This window comes from Bidens hawaiensis, unplaced genomic scaffold, assembly GCF_021521415.1.
Source record: "Bidens hawaiensis isolate Kalapana, Puna unplaced genomic scaffold, B.hawaiensis_p1.1 tig00005510_1, whole genome shotgun sequence".
In the NCBI taxonomy this organism is placed as follows: Eukaryota; Viridiplantae; Streptophyta; class Magnoliopsida; order Asterales; family Asteraceae; genus Bidens; species Bidens hawaiensis.
The window spans coordinates 744,316-762,304 of NW_027491355.1; positions in this window are offsets into that span (position 1 = coordinate 744,316).

Consider the following 17,989-nt stretch of genomic DNA (forward strand, 5'->3'; position numbering starts at 1 on the left):
CATGGGTAACGCCATGCAATCTGTTCAACCATCTCCCTCCTAGACATTAGCTTAATAGATTCAAATATTAAGTGGCCAGGCCTTGCATTCCATAACCAACTAGTTTCTTTAATTCGGCTAAGTAAACTAACAAGTTTACCAATCTTCAATAGTATCTGGTATAGCCGATTATAGGATCGAGTCACATTCATCAATAATCTACCTTGTCCATCATTCATTGTAAATTAGTTATCTTTTAAATGAATATCACGCATTCTGAGGCTTGACCGAGATTAATAAAATTAATATTAAGACTATGTAGGAAATAAAATCGATGTTAATAAGCGATGTTCACCACTTTTTGCCTCAAATAAAATCGACCCCTTACCACCTATATCAACATAGGAGTCGTCTCCAAACTAAACCTTTCTTATGACAGGATTGTTAAGTACAGAAAAGAAAGACTTGTTACCCGTTATGTGATTAATTGCGCGATTGTCCAAGTACCATTCATCACCATCATTGTACTTGTAGTTTCCGGGTATAACCTTCTTTTCATTACAGAACACCATTTCCTGAACACTCTTCACCGTAAACAATGATGGATCCCTTGTATCGAATGCTTCCACTAGCTTTACTTCACCATGAACATTTTGTTTTCAATTGGGACATTTGGAGATAAAGTGTCCAAGCTCATCACATCGGTAACACTAAATCTGTGAGAGGTCCCAGATTTTTCCCTCTTGATCACGACTATGCGGGTTCATGGCGTTTTCTTGATGACCATGGTTTTTACCAGACCCATGACCACCTCGTCCACGCACTCCTCCACGAGCTGAGTCATGATCATTGTACTAACTGCTTGAGGATTTAGACCTATGAAACATAAGCTTATCTTGGGTTTCGGAATGCATGTCTTCTTCCTGATTATGTTCCTCGTATGCATTTAAGCATCCCACAACATCTTTAAACCCAACAATTTGAGATCCAAAGTTTGTTCAAGAGAAGCAACAATCTGAATAAACTTACTTCGGAGTTGATGTGAAAAGAACTTCTTGGCCGTCTTAGTTTCCTCGATAAACTCGCTGCCTTCGACGCCATACCCGAGAGTTTCGCCACAAACTCGTCAATGGTCTCCGTCTCTTTCATCCTCAGACCATCAAACTTCGTCATGATTGTTTGCAATCTTACCTCCTTAGCCCGATCAGCCCCCAAATTACGCATCTTAATCGCGTTTCAAATCTCCTTGGCCGACTCAAGACTACCCACTTGCAATATTGTCACTTACGGGATCGATAGATAAATCAACGATGTTGTTTTTATCAACATCGGTTGCCTCGAATAAATGATATCCTAAACCTTATGCACGTTCAGGAGTACGTTCATTCGAATAGCCCATGCCGTGTAATTGGCATAGGTAAGCATGAGACTTTGGAAGTTATTCAGGTTCCCGCTCCCGCTCCCACCTCTCATCTTTATTGCTTCTTTATCATCCATCGTTCTTCAAATTGTTTATTTGAATCAAATACACTAACGACAAACCAAATTGTTTGGCTTATTCAAGATTTAATCCAGTTGGAAGAATTAAATACTTGCAGAAGAAGTTGAATACAGTAATGAATTTGAAAGTAAACTTCCAAACCAATGATAAAGATTTAATGTTCTAGAACTCAAATTGATATTAATTCAATGTTGGAAAGATATGCCTTTAAATTGTTGAACGGCGGTTCCAATAAGCCTACTTCACGAGTTTATTTTCTTTTGCATTCTCTTAACAACCGATCACAGTCTTCTTAATCGGTATTCGTGACCGATCCAACAACGCTCCTTTACACGATCACCGTCTTCCGATCTTAGTCTTCTTGATCGATGGTCATTGTTGAATCTTCGCTTTGAAGTCAATTCAAGAACGAATTGATGAAGAGAAACACAAACGAGCACACGATATTTAACGTAAATGTCTCATATTATTATTATTATTATTATTATCAGGAAACTAGCTCAAAACTTGAATACAATAATCGCTCTTAACACAATAACTCTATTCATAGCTATGTATTTTTAAGGTGACCCAAACTTGGTTAATTACCAAATATAACAAAGCCTTAATTGTAATACAACAATAATGAATTTTATGAGTTCAATAGGTCCAACCCTCACTTACACGTGATGGACCTATATTAATAAAAATTACCAACACCCACCACTCCCGTCCGGATTCCCATTATCATGTCGTATAGACTCGGACCTCGGTTCCAAATGCGTTGTAGGTGCTCTTATAAGTGTTTAAAAGAGTAGTTTACTATGATAAAGCTATGCTTAGCTATGCTTTATCACTCCACGTTTTCACAATTGTCACAATTCATCAAAACGTATCACAACACCAACCAGTTTTTACTTACAATATAATATTTCTCAGTATAAAAATATTTATACCACATAAAAGTCAAATAGTTATATACCATAAATGTATTATAGAACCTTATACAAAACATGGTCCTAACCAAAATACTAAGTTAAACATAAAGGATTATGTATTACTAAACAAACATGTAATCTTTTTCACAATATTTTGAAAAAAAAAACATTAGCCACGCAATATTCCATATTTTGGTGTTTTAGGTTGGAAGTCATTGCCTATGGAGAATTTGTCGGTAACTAAGGGTACGATTTTCAAGAATAATATCACTCATGCTTTTCAGGCCTGTGTCGAAGTAGGACGTGTTACTACATGGAAGCACATTTGGAGGCCATACACAAGAAATGATACGGTAGCTCATGATTAAAGTAAATCAAATGTTATCTTTTAAAAATATAATAATAAAATAAATAAAAATATTTTTACTTAATAAATCGCCAGTAACCCTCATCAAGCACATTGTCAGTAATCCCTCGCTAAGCACACCACCAGTAACCTACTAGAAATCAAATTATCAATGCCTGTTAGATATCTTGTATTAATAATATCCAGAAAATAAAAGAAATAAATGATACAGTAAACCGGGCTTGTGTTTAACACAATTCCCTTAAACAGATTCGCGGTCTATTCCCATGGTACTCCGGTTCGAAATAGAATCGTAACTCTGCCGAACTCGAACACTTGCCTGAAACAAAAACGAAAATAATATTGTTGCAGCAATAGGAAGAAGATGAAGTGTGTTTTAGTTGGTGTGTCCTAAACTGAAGACTGGTCATGTTTATATAGCCATACAATTACACTCAATAATCAATACTGTTAATCATCGTTAAATGATAATAATATCAAATAATGGTCATTAGTGCAGATTACAAAACTGAAAATCATAATCATTCTCATAATGATTATTAATTGTATTGACCAGACCAGCTTTTGAATTTCAAAACAAATTCAAAATATTGCCTCACGCGGGCTCGGGTTTTTGGAGCTGCATTCGTGTCCGCGGGACGTGCGGGCACGCACGAGTTCGATGAATTTCTAGTCCAGAAACCCAGATTTGCACCCCCCCCCCCTATGCGCGTGTAGGACTTGTGGTATAACATGTCATAAAGATTCAAATGAGTGGTAAAGGTTCTACTTTATAAACCACTCCTCATTTAGTTCCCAATCCGATATGGGACCACCTTTTACCACTTCCTTATTAAGACTTTATTCACACACTTTTTAACTTAAAACTTCCAACAATCCCTCACATGAATGGAGGTAGAAACAACATTATTTCGATTAGATTTCAGCAGTTGAATCTTGCATACAATAGATAGGTGTTATTCTTTGAACCTTTTCTTATGAAGTATACTTAGCCCACTGGCTCTGAGTAGACAGTGATGTCTTTGAACTCGTCTGCGGTTTGTGTAGACGACAATACACTTCACACAAGAATCTCCTTGACAAAGTCAAGTCCTCATAGTTATGTTCGTTATGGTCATGAACATGTGCCTGGTTGTGCAAGAGCTATTAAGTATTGTGCCCAACAACACCCTTCGAAGCGACCTCACTTCTCTCTCACATAGGTGATTCACCATCTATGACTACCTTGGTCGAATCATTAAAAGCCATATGCTTAGCCTCATACTTGTCACTTTAGGAATGGACTAGGAAGGTTACCTAGCTATGTCGTAAACTCCCTCTTAAAATTTTAGGGTTATTCCCCCCACAGTGACCACACTAATTCATACAATTAGGTTTTCCTATTGAACTCAATTCTTGGGATCTCCAATCTGTTGAGTTAGGTTTCCTTCGTATGAACTTTAATTTTTCAAGGGCTTCAGTCCCATTCCCATGGATGACTTATGAACTAACTCTCTACTTAGGCCTTTTGTTAGCTGATCCGAAATATTATCCTTTGACTTCACGTAGTCAACAGTGATAACTCCAGTAGATATTAGTTGTAGTACCGTATTATGTCTACGTCTAATATGTCTATTCTTACCATTATACATTGTGCTATGAGCTATGCCAATTGCCGTGTAACAACCCGACCAAAGGCGGCGTAACATGCCGGGGTGCAACGGATTGTCCAATAACACAAGACACTATAAAGTGACAATATTTAATCAACTCATTAATTTCATTCTATCATCAAAGTAACACATATTGTTCATAAAAATAAACAACAAAATATAAAAGATAGATATTGTTCATTCTTCTAATAACCTAGCGGTATCAAATAGAATGACGTCTTCGAACTCCAACTCAAGTAAGAATCAAACCTGTAACAATGCATAAAATAACATTTGTCAACACGTATGTTGGTGAGCAATTTCATAGTTTTGAGTATATATATTATGAGCGAAATCCACAAACGAATATGAGACTATAAATAAAAGCATCAATCGTGGCATATAAAGCATATGTAAATAAGGATCCTTTCTACTCGGTAACAACCGACATACTCGGATAATGAGGCCCTATTCTACTAGCACAAGGCTAAGTAGTTAGGGGAGCGTATGATTATACTTAATGAGGCTCAAGAACAACATAAAAATAAACACTCGCGCAAGTAAAGCATATGAGACATATAACACACAATAGAGCAAGTATTCTAGCATCATACACCCTAAAGTTTGTAGTTTGAGAAATGAGTATAATATAAATCATTTTTGTTGAATAAGTATGCATGTTACCCCCAAAAGATAAAAGTGAAAACGGGGGATGAAATGTACTCACGTTAACTAAATAACTTGAAAGATTGATTTGTGAATAATCGGAGATCAGGTTTAACGAGCAAGACCTAGATTAAATGGGTCTTAAGTTAGTAGGTAGTCTTGGAAGGGTTTAAAGTAAAATATGACAAGTAAAGTAAAAAAATGAAGTTCATGGTTTAAAAATATACATAGTTTGGGAAATTAAAGACATGTTCTAAAAAGTAAGTTTACTCGAAACCGGGTCTTGGTATTTCATTCATAATTATTACTCAACCTATGTTAAGTAACTTATGTGGGTTATAATGCACTAATGCAAGACCCTTGGGTGTATGAATACTAAAACAAGGTTTTAATCGAGTGTTCGGACTTGCTAATTTGGGTCTAGATAATTAACTAAACTCAAAGTTAACTTTCCAAAATGTTTTGAGATAAATCAATAAAATCAAAAGACTTAACCAAGTATATATTTCTATTGTGAAGAACCTTAACGTCCGTTAAGTGAGTATTTGGTTTCACCGGTCCAAGCTTGTTATAAGATCAAGTTGGATTCCGACACACCAAGTAAGTTGATAAAATACTTAAAATTAGTTTGAAATACATTCTTGAAGAAAAGATGAGTTTCGATGACCAAAATCACACTTGTTTGTCTTAGGCAAGTGAAATCGGTTTAGTTCGGTGTTGGTTCGGTCCTTGACTCGGAATGATACCGAGGATGGTTTCCACATACCCAAACACCATAGAACTATCAAAATGGTTTTAGAAGTTACAAGGTTCAAATCTTTCATAAACATGTTTCTTTAACTATTTTAAACAAAACTAGTAAACAAAACTATTTAAAACAAAAGCTAGTAAACAAGAGTTCGGTCTTGATTCGGGTCTAATCTCGGGATGAAACCGAGACTAGTGACTTCATACCCAAGACCATGAAACTCTTTGAACATGAATTAAAACTAAACTACTTACAATATAAACAAGACTAGTAAAGCATTAAAGGAAAATAGTATAATCAATAACTACAAAGAGTTCTCCATGAAGCCTTGCCTTGTAGCATATCACCTCCCGAAGAAGATGAAAGCCGAAGGAAACAAGGGGTGCATATTAAATATATGTTGTGCCACAAGATATGAATTAATAAGTAACAAACAAGAATTAAAGAAGGTTATTGCTTGAATATTAAGAACCTTAGAGGTTAGAGATATGAACTTTGTTTGGGAGAGAAAGAAGATGAATGAGCAAAGAAAAATGAAGAGGATGGGGTTGTTTATATAGGGAAGGAGTCAAACTTGTTTTCCTTGGTTTATATCAAAGCTTTCATCTGTTTTAAAAAGGTTAAACAAGTCAAATAATACAAACACACTAGAAAAAATCCGAAATGTGTGTGCAGATGGAGCAAGGTGGCGCGCGACCGGCTTCCTCCCTTGGGTTCGCGCAGCGCGGCGCCTTCAGGGGGGCTGGTCTTGTTTGGTCCGCTGGTCGTTTTGGGTCGTTTCGGATCGTTTTTGGGGCGTTTTTCACGTTTTAAAGGCCGTTTAAAAAGTGTTTTCGAAACCAACAGGTGTGAGATGATTATGAAACATAAAAGTCCAATATTTTATATTTTCGAAAGATTCGGTTTACAATCGGGTCGGGTTTTGAAACAAATACAAATACAAAGATTAACCGAAAAGGACGAATGTTACATGCCGATTGGCTATCACAATGTATACAGATGGCCGATGCCGGCTTAGGCCATCTTGGTATATCCTCAACAAATTGACGTAACCATTCTACCTCTTCGCCTGCTTTATCTAGGGCGATGAATTCTGATTCCATCGTGGATCTCGCTATAACCGTTTGTTTTGACAATTTCCCCGATATAGCAGCACCTCCAAGTGTGAATACATACCCACTTGTTTCTCTGGAATCATTCGTGTCAGGTATCCAATTTGTATCACAATGTCCTTCGACAACTGTTGAATACCTGTTATAATGTAACCCGTATTCCGTAGTGTATCTTAGGTACCGAAGTAACCGAATCGCACTGTTCCAATGACTTGAACTTGGCTTGCTTGTGTATCTACTTAGCTTGCTTACAGCATATGCTAAGTCGTGTCTAGTGCAACTCATAAGATACATCAAGCTGCCAATAATTCTTGAGTATTCTAACTGGTTAGCGGGTTCCCCTCTATTCTTAGCTAGATGTTGACTTGTGTCAATGGGAGTTCTAGCTACATTAGAGTCATTCGCATTAAACTTCTCAAGAATTTTTCTCACGTAAGGGGATTGACTTAAAAAAAGTCCATTTTGGGTTCGTGTGATTTTAACTCCCAAAATTACATTCGCAAAACCCATGTCCTTCATGTAAAATCTTGCTTTTAGCATGTTCTTTGTGGACGTTACGATTTTGTCATCACTTCTAGCAATGAGCATATCATCTACGTATAGACACAAAATGACATATCCATCGGATGTGTCCTTCACGTATACACATTTCTCACATTCATTGATTTTGAACCCAGCATCAAGCATGACATGATCAAACTTTTGGTGCCATTGTTTAGGAGCTTATTTCAATCCATACAAGGATTTTACAAGTTTACACACTTTCTTTTCTTGCTCAACGCTTATTAAGCCTTCAGGTTGTTCCATGTAAATCTCTTCCTCCAGATTTCCATTTGAGAAAGCTGTTTTTACATCCATTTGGTGAACATCCAAATTTCTAATGGCGGAAATGGCAAGCACCAACCTGATAGAAGTTATTCGCGTAACTGGCGAATATGTATCAAAGTAATCTAAACCTTCTCGTTGTTTATATCCTTTGATCACCAACCTTGCCTTATACTTATCGACGGTGCCATTAGGTTTCATCTTCTTCTTGAAGATCCATTGATATCCTAGTGGTTTACACCCTTGAGGAAGATCCACTAGTTCCCACGTATGATTTTTGTAAGATAGAATCTATCTCACATTTGATGGCCTCCCTCACTGAGGTCCTTCAGCGGAATTCACCACTTGTTGATACGTTTGAGGTTCCTCTTCTACCATGTAAGTAAGGAAATCATGGCCAAAGGATTTTTCAGTCCTTTGCCGTTTACACTTTCTGATTTCAACCTCCTCTATCTCAGATTGTTCCCGAGGTTCATCTCTAGTATCCTCGTTTTTAATACTTTCCTCAGCCGGTCTAGAATAGCTCGGTTTTCCTTTATCCAAACATGGGAACATATGTTCAAACCATGATGCATCCTTCGATTCTATTATGGTGCCATTGTTTATTCCAGGGTTCTTGGAATCATGCACAAGAAATCGAAATGCACCACCAGGACGGGTATATCCTATAAATACACAATCCAAGGTTATGGGTCCTATTAGTAAGCGTTTTGGTGGAGTCACCACTACCTTGGCTAGGCACCCCCACACTCGCAAGTATTTATATGATGGTTTATTTCCCGCCCATAATTCATATGGCGTTAGATCTTTCTTCTTATTGGGTATCATGTTCAAGACAGAATTCGCCAATAAGATTGCTCCCCCCACATGTCCGGGCTTACCCCAGAACTTATCATCATGGCATTCATCATTTCATTCAAGGTTCGGTTTTACGTTCCGCTATGCCATTTGATTGGGGGGAGTAAGGTGGCGTGACTTCATGTATGATTCTTTCTTTTTCACACAAGTCAACAAAAGGTGAAACATATTCACCTCCTCAGTCACTCCTTACTCTTTTGATTTTCTGATTTAGTTGATTCTCAACTTCGGCTTTAAATAAGATAAACTTATCAATAGCCTCGTCCTTACTCTTAAGTAAGTAAACATAGAAATACCTTGTACTATCATCAATGAACGTGATGAAGTACTTATTCCCACCATGAGTAGGAATTGCTTTTAGATTACACACATCAGTGTGAATCATCTCGAGGGTTCAGTAAATTGTTCAATCTTTTTGAATGACGATCTCGTTTGTTTTGCTTCGACGCAAGTTTCATATTTATTATTTGAGTCGATATCGAATGTTGGTATGCAATTAAGTTTAAACAAATGCCTAATAGAATTAAAATTAACATGACCTAGTCTACCATGCCAAACATTAGCAGACTCAAGCATATAAGCAGAACTAGTAGCGTTTTCATTCATTTCATTAAAAAAGATTACATTCAACTTGAACATACCATTGAGGGCATAGCCCTTACCAACATACACACCACTTTTGGTCACCACGACCTTATCAGACCCAATCATCATTTTAAAACCAAACTTATTCAATTGTCACCCCGACACAAGATTCTTATGAATTTCGGGAACAAACAACACATTTGACAAAGTAAGTTCCTTTCCCGAAGTCATCTTAAAACCACATTCCCCTCACCTTTGACTTCGGCCGTGGCGGAGTTTCCCATAAACACCTTCTCCATTAGTCACCTCTTTGAAAGTGCTAAAGAGACTTTTGTCAAAGCACACATGACGGGTAGCCCCCGTATCGACCCACCAATCTTTGTTATTTTTCCCAACCAAGTTAACTTCGGTGACTATAATTGAGAGGTCCGTGACCACCGCAACAAGGTTCTCAACCTCACGAACCATGTTCACCTGTCAAGCATTTTCTTTCTTTGGAAGCTTGCATTCATTGGCACTATGGCCTTTCTTTCCATAATTATAACAAGTTCCTTGAAACTTCTTTTCCTTCCTAACTCTTCCCTTAGGACTAGGGTTGGTGCTTTTCCCATGATTTTTCTTTCCACTGTTTTTACCTTTTGAAGATTGGCCATGTTCAACAACATTTTCCTTTGTTGTTCCGGAACCGTCAATTCTTTTTAGTGCAATTTGGTTATCTTCTTCAATACGAAGACGAACAACAAGATCTTCAATGGTAATCTCCTTTCGCTTATGCTTGAGATAGTTTTTGAAATCAACCCAACTTGGTGGTAGATATTCAATAATACAAGCAACTTAGAATATCTCTCTAAGCGACATCCCTTCCGTATGAATATCATGAAGAATAACTTGCAAATCTTGGACTTGACTCATAACAGTTTTTGAGTCTTATCATTTTAAAGTCCAAGAACTTAGCCACCACGAATTTCTTAGTACCGACATCTTCCGTTTTGTATTTGCGGTCCAACGACTCCCATAATTCTTTGGCAGTCTTGGCCTTACATGTCATTCAAGACATAGTTCCGGCACAAGAAATCCGGATGATTCCAAGCCTTAACCGCGCTCAACGATTGCACATCCATTGCCGCTTCATCATCTTGGGGAACGGTTTCAGTCAAGAACCTCGTGAGGTTTAAAGTGGTCAAATAAAAGGACATCTTTTGTTGCCACTGTTTGAAATTCACACCGGTGAACTTCTCCGGTTTCTCCGCATGAGTCGTGAGTGCATTAGGCAACGGAGCAACCAAATCGGTTGTGACAGCAACAGCGGAAGTCACGATTGCAGAGACGACAGTACTCATGGGTTGGGATTCCATTCTGAAACGAAAATACAAGAATAATAAGTAATCTGTTTAAGTTTGTTAGAAATATTGTATTAATAATATCCAGCAAATAAAAGAAATAAACGACACAGTAAATCGGGCTTGTGTTTAACACAATTTCCTTAAACAGATTCGAGGTGTGTTCCCAGGTACTCCGGTTCGAAACAGAATCGTAGCTCTGCCGGACTCGAACACTTGCCTGAAACGAAAACGAAAATAATATTGTTGCAGCTATAGGAAGAAGATGAAGTGTGTTTTAGTTGGTGTGTCCTAAACTGAAGACTGGTCCAGTTTATATAGCCATACATTTACAGTCAATAATCAATACTGTTAATCACCATGGGCTCGGTTTTTTGGAGCTGCATTTGTGTCCGGGGGACGCGCGGGCACTCACGAGTTCGATGAATTTCTAGTCCAGAAACCCAGATTTGCACCGCCCCTAGGACTTGTGGTAAAACATGTCATAAAGATTCAAATGAGTGGTAAGGGTTCTACCTTATAAACCACTCCTCATTTTTTTCCCAATCCGATGTGGGACAACCTTTTACCACTTCCATATTAAGACTTCATTCACACACTTTTTTACTTAAAACTTCCAACAATGCCCATATTTTCGACAAATTCTCGTTGGTAGCTTATTTTACTGACAGCATTCCGAAGGAAACATCTTTCGGCGCTAATAACGCACCGAAACTAATAGAATCCACATATTTGGATTGTCAATCAATCCATATATTTACGATATTCTGTTGTATATTTGATTAGTACAATTGATTTCCTCTGTATTTATATATTGAAGAGATTGAATGAAAAGAGGCAAGCAGTTGTATTCTAACATGGTATCATAGACCAGAGTTTAGAAACCCTAGCCGCCTCCCTCCTCAAATCCATCATCCTCTTCTAATTCACGTACCCTTCCTCATGGACATCAAACTTCATCCCACGATGATCGTTTCGAACATCAAAACCTATATTTCAATCACCCTTGACATGGAAACGGGTCAATACACTTCATGGAGTGAATTTTGAAGGAGTGAATTATTCAAAATTCACTGTCGTGCGCTATTGATATATTCCATAAGATTACACTATTTATTTTGGTGTGCTTCAACGATATTCAATGAAAACTTCATGTGACCTAACATATAGAGACACAACATAATATTGAAAACTCGTTTTCTTGCTTCCAACAAATTTCATTTAACAAACTTAAATTTTAATTAGCTTTCACCAAACTTGTTTTTCACCATAATTCAATGTATGGTAATATGGTATAACCGACTTATCGACGTATAACATTAAACATGTATTTTATCACCACATAGTCACTATTTAGGCAGTGACAGATCTAAAAGAAAAATTGAGAGATTGCAAGTCCAAAATCTTCTATTCATGGTAGCCGATACATAAAAACTAAAAAGAAAAAAGAATTACACTAAAAATATCAATCAATCATACCCAGTGAAGTTCCACAAACAGCAAAGCTATAAGTAGGGTCTGGGAGGGTGGGATGTAGGCACGCTGTACCTCTATCCAAAGGGATAAAGAGGTGGCTTCCAGAGAGACCCTCAGCTCTAAAGTACATATGTATAAAGCAATACAAAGGAAATCAAAGTTCAACAGTAATATAAAATACTAATAATAATAATATTATTAATAATAATACTATATATATGTAAAGAAAATACCATTCTGGTGTGTGACCAAAATAAGGAAAATAGAAGCCCTAAGGTATTTCTTTCTCCCTAAAAATACTTAATTTTAATTCTACTTCTCCAAGAATTTCTATCCTCAACCATGTCCTCGGAGAGGTTTATGTCTATCAAATCATGCCTAATCCTCTCGTCCCAAGTCAATTTAGGGCGTCCTCTACCCCTCCTCCCCTCTATAGTAATGCTTTCTACGGATCTAACAGGATTCGTCGTCTGTCTTCTCTTCACATGTCCTAACCATCTCAATCTCCACTCTCTTATCTGTTCTGCTATGTTCGCTACCCCTAATCTCTCCTAAAACACAACGTTTGTTATTCGGTCAAACATTGTGTGCTCACACATCCAACGTAGCATTCTCATTTCTGCTACTTCCATCTTCCGCACTTGTGTCTTCTTGATGGCCCAACAATCTGTTCCATATAGCATTGCAGGTCTAACTTCAATCATATAAAATTTTCCCTTTAGTTTAGTTGGGAAACTTTTGTCACACAATATAGATGTGGCTGCTTTCCATCTACACCATCCTACCTGAACTCGATGGGTCACATCGCTGTCTAACTCCCCATCACTCTAAACATATGATCCTAGATACTTGAACTTCTTTACCTGTGGAACCACCTGCCCTTTAATGGTGATATGTGCGTCCTCATTGTCATTTACCCCACCAAAATCACAGTGTAGGTACTCCGTCTTAGAGCGACTAATCCTTAAACCTTTTGTCTCTAAGGTTGTTCGCCACTCCCCAAGCCTCATTTTTAGATCTTGTTTGCTCTCAGCAAGTAATACAATATCGTCTGCGAACATCATGCACCACGAGAGCGTCCCCTAAATCAACTTTGACAACTCATCCAAGACTACTACAAAAAGAAACAGACTCAACGCTGACCCTAGGTGAAGACCTACCTCTACAGGGAATAAATCAGTAGCCCCCACTGGCGCACAGACACTTGTTGCACTCCTGGTATACATATCCATAATTATCTCTATGTATTTCCTGGGTACTCCTCTACCCTCCAAGCACTCCCAAAGCACCCGTAGTAGGCCTTTTCTAGGTCAATAAAAACCATATGCAAGTCACACTTCTTCTCCATATACTTTTCAATCAATCTTCTTATAGGGTGTATTGCCTCTGTGGTGGAACGACCCGGCATGAAGCCAAATTGGTTCACCGTAACCTGAGTTTCTCGTCTAAGTCTAACCTCAATCACTCTTTCCCATAGCTTCATAGTATGGCTTAGTATTTTGATTCCTCGGTAGTTACCACAACATTGGGTGTCTCCTTTGTTCTTATAGATAGGAACTACAACGCTACTCCTCCACTGGTCTGACATCTTACCATATTTGAGGATACTATTGAACAGAGTAGTTAACCACATGACTCCTTCCTCTCCCAGGTACTTCCACACCTCGATGGGTATGTTGTCTGGGCCAACCGCCTTAGCCCTTCCCATCCTCCTAAGTGCAGTCTGCACCTCTTCTCGTGTGATTCGTCGGCAATAGCAATTATTCGGTTGTTGTCGTTGGAAGGTTGTGTTGTCATGTTCTTCTTGGTAAGCTCTCCTATTGTTAAAAAGATTGAGGAAGTAGGTTTGCCATCTTAGCTTGATTTCCTGCTCCTTGACCAGTACATGCCCATCTGTGTCCTTTATGAACTTCACATGCCCCAGATCTTGCCTTCTACGCTGCCTGGCTTTGGCAATGTTAAACATAGCATGTTCCCCTTCTTTTGTTTCTAAACGTTAATACGTCCGTTTATAAGCCTCGTTCTTTACTTCTGCCACTGCCTTCTTCGCCTCTCTCTTGACCGTTTTGTAGATATCCCTCAATTCCACTCGCCCCTCCTCATTCGTGCACCTCATAAGCTCCCTAAAACATAGTTGTTTATCCCTTATCTTGTTTTGTACGGTCTCATTCCACCACCAAGACTCCTTATTCCCATACATCGTCAAAAAGGTTAAGAGAGCGCAAGCTATCCCACAACTATAGCTAGATCCACCCTTGACTAGAGCTGTCACTTTTACCCAAAACCCGAAACACAACCTGAGAAACCCCGTACCTGAACCCGAACTAACCCGACTCAAGAAACCTGAACCCGAGAAAAGGTTAACCCGAACCCGAACCAAAGTAATTCGGTTGGTACTTGGGTTCTAATTCTAGGATTTGGGTCAACACGAATAAACTTTTAGTTTTAAAACAATATATATTTTTTAGGTGTTATAGGCTATGCCTTAGCCGTTTGTGCTATTTAAAGTTAGTCCACATAGATTGTTCTCATTCTACATATTATGAATCGATTATTCATTTTTCATTATGTTTCAATTTATGACTAAAATCAGCTGTAATTCAACTCATGGCATACTAAAAATGATTATGTCGGTCTTGTTTATTATGGTTGAACTTTGTTAAATTTTACTCTTTTAAGGATGTTGTATCAGATTATTTTTGTATTGTTATTGGTTTATTTACATTAAGAGTAAAGGAAAATATATTACATTTAAATTTAACAATGTAGTTTTTTTTCCTAGGATACTTGAAACCCGATTAACCCAACCTGAAAAAACCCGAACCTGAATTACCCGAACCCGAAGAAACTGTGAGAGAATTGGGTTGGGTTTCGGGTCTAGATTTAAAACTTTGAAACCCGAAGAAAACGACCTGAAACCCGAAGAACACCCCTAGCCCTGATTTAGGCTAACACAAATTTAAAAGCTAAATTACGACAAATATCGGATAACATAAACTACCGCTTTGGAAAAGTAATTCCAATAAACTTATAGCTTGATTAAAGTTACTAAAATTCATAAATTTTTAGTTATATCCCATTGTTAAAAGTATTTGTACTTACCTTTAGGGTGTTAATCGTATCAGGTTGATGGGTTGGCGGGTTTCAGGTTGACGGGTTAACGTGTTGAGATTTTTCAACCCTAACCCAACCCATATATTAATTTTGCCATGTCGTGTCGACCCATTTGAATTTGTACCGTGTTCGGTTAGTGTTTTGGGGAAACCCATTTTATGTTAATTTACGAATATGAGTAATACCTAGTGGCTTGGTAATAAATTAAACAACTAATTACTCTTATTCATATATTACATTTTAATAATTTATGATAGATCTAATTATTTTAGTGTATTTATCTCTCATTATCAATTAACAAACTTGAGTTTATATATTTTGCTCAAGATAAGAACAAATGAATAAATAGTCAGAGAAGAGTTGATAATTAGAACAAATAAAATAAAAAGATAGAAAGTGAAGAGTAGTAAAAAAAAGTTTAAACATAATTAATAGACATACGAAAAGTTAAAATTTAAATTATTTAACTTTAAAACTTACAAATTTTATAAAATCATAATATTAACTTCACAAAAATTGTTAAACAGGTTAACCCACTTTTCTATGGGTCAAGTTTGGGCTGACCCATTTTAGACGGGTCGGGATGACCCGTTTAAAAAAATGAGTTGTGTCAACTGACCTAAAATCTATATTTGCATGTCTGGTTTCGGGTCATGTCAAAAATTGACACCCTACTCACCTTTTCCACTAATGCTTTAAAAATATACTCTTTTTTTTCTCAAACTTACCTTCTATGCCTACTTTCACACAACTGGTCGGCAAATAAACTTTAGTTCAATTGGTATTGAAGGGAAAGTAAAGATTTGGGCTGGAAACTACAAGTTCTCAAGTTCTAATCTAATCATAACTGGGTTTTAACTCAATGGGCACTTGAGGGGTGGGTTTTTCCCGGAGCAGGAGATGATGGGTTTGGGCTAGCATTGTCTGTGATCAATGGGCTTTTGTGGTCGTCTCTCTCCCTTGAATTACCCGGGTTAGCCTGTAACATCCCGAGAATTCCTTGAGTAATATTAAAATATTAATTGCGCCAGAATAATTAATTTGAGTTGGTATAATAATAATAATAATAATAATAGTAATAATAATAAAGATAAGAATGGTGGGCTAAATAAATGGAATTAATTATGGACTAAAGTTGAAGATGAGCCAAAGGTCCATGGGCTTAGGGAGTATAAATACCCCTTAAACCCTAAATCTTTTCCATCTCCATCATTCTACATCTTAGCCTACACCATCAAAAACACTCACTTGTCCAAACTCTCTATACAATATTCTATTCAACGATCCAAGACCAACCGAAGGTAAGAAATCATTTGTCTCAGCTGACCCAACCATTTAGAACCCGACACCCCAGACCCGGGATGCCGAATGAGCCATTTGAATCTATATTTAACTTTATTTGGGTGTTTAATTAACCAAAAACGAGCTTAAGAGCCACCTTAGCTCAGATATGTACACCCTGAAGCTACCTAGGTCATAAACAATCAAACTCCGGCAAACCATGGTGGTTAACGGCGGATGACGGCGCTGGAATTTTAGAAAAACCCTAAAAACGCAAAATAGAAAGTCGGTATGCACGTTAGGGCATATATGTATGTAACATAAACGTATGTAAGCCGTATATGTTCTATAGCGTGTATGTATGTACACCTTATATGTATATATAGCGTATATGTATGTAAGCTGTATATGTATCTACAGTGTGTATGTATGTGCATCGTATATGTATATTTAGCGCATATGTATGTAAGCCGTATATGTATCTACAGCGTGTATGTATGTGCACCGTATATGTATATGGCGTGTATGTATTGTATACCGTATATGTATATACGGCGTGTATGTATGTATGCCATATATGTAGGACGTATATGTATATATGTATGCATGCCTTATATGCTAGAACGACTTATACGTTGGAATTAACTTACACACCCTAAAACTTATACGGGCCTAAGTGATTTTCCAAATAAACAAAAGATATACAGCGTAAACCTACGTAAACGATAGATATGAGCTTATATAATATATGAGCTAAGAATATGTAAATATTTAATAAGGAAAGGTAACGTTCAAAACGGGAAATGACCTAGTAATACGATACAACTAGGAGTAGTTAAGTGATGCTTGTTAATTCTTAAACAGTTAGCCGTGCACAGCTCAAGAAGGGCACACCTGTAAATTCAGAAAGGAATAATTTACAGGTGAGTTTCCAGCCCCATTTTCCTGTTATGTTTTCGGGGCTGTGTGCATACTCGATGTAATTAGTTAATACACTTACCTTAAATGGTAAGTGTATGATATGTGAAAGTTTTATGATTGATGTATAAATGATATATGAATGTGTTATGAATGATCTATGAATGAAATGTTAGGAGTATGTATAAATATGAAAGTAATGACATGAATGAATGACGGTATGGTTGCATGGAAAGAAGGGCACCAGACTCTTATAACATCTGAGGATGGAGGGTACCGGACCCTTATAATATCCGAGGATGGAGGGCACCGGACCCTAATAATATCCGAGGATGAAGGGCACCGAACCCTAATAATATCCGTGTGGTATGTTGGGCGAAATGCTCTTTATAATGTAAGAATATTTATGAATGTACGGTGTACGTTAAAGAAAGAAAGTATGTCTATGTGGAGAATGTTAAATATGTTAAGTATGTAATACGTACCTTCGGGCATGTATATATGAATGTATAGTATGTTACCTGATTAAACTCACTCAGCGTAGCTGACTTTTAGTATGCACGAAGGTAAATAAATTAAAGCAGCTGACTTGAGGGAGACACATGACATGATCTGATGAGGTTGGCATCTGAAGAAGAGGCTGGCATCTAAAGACACATGGCATGAACTCA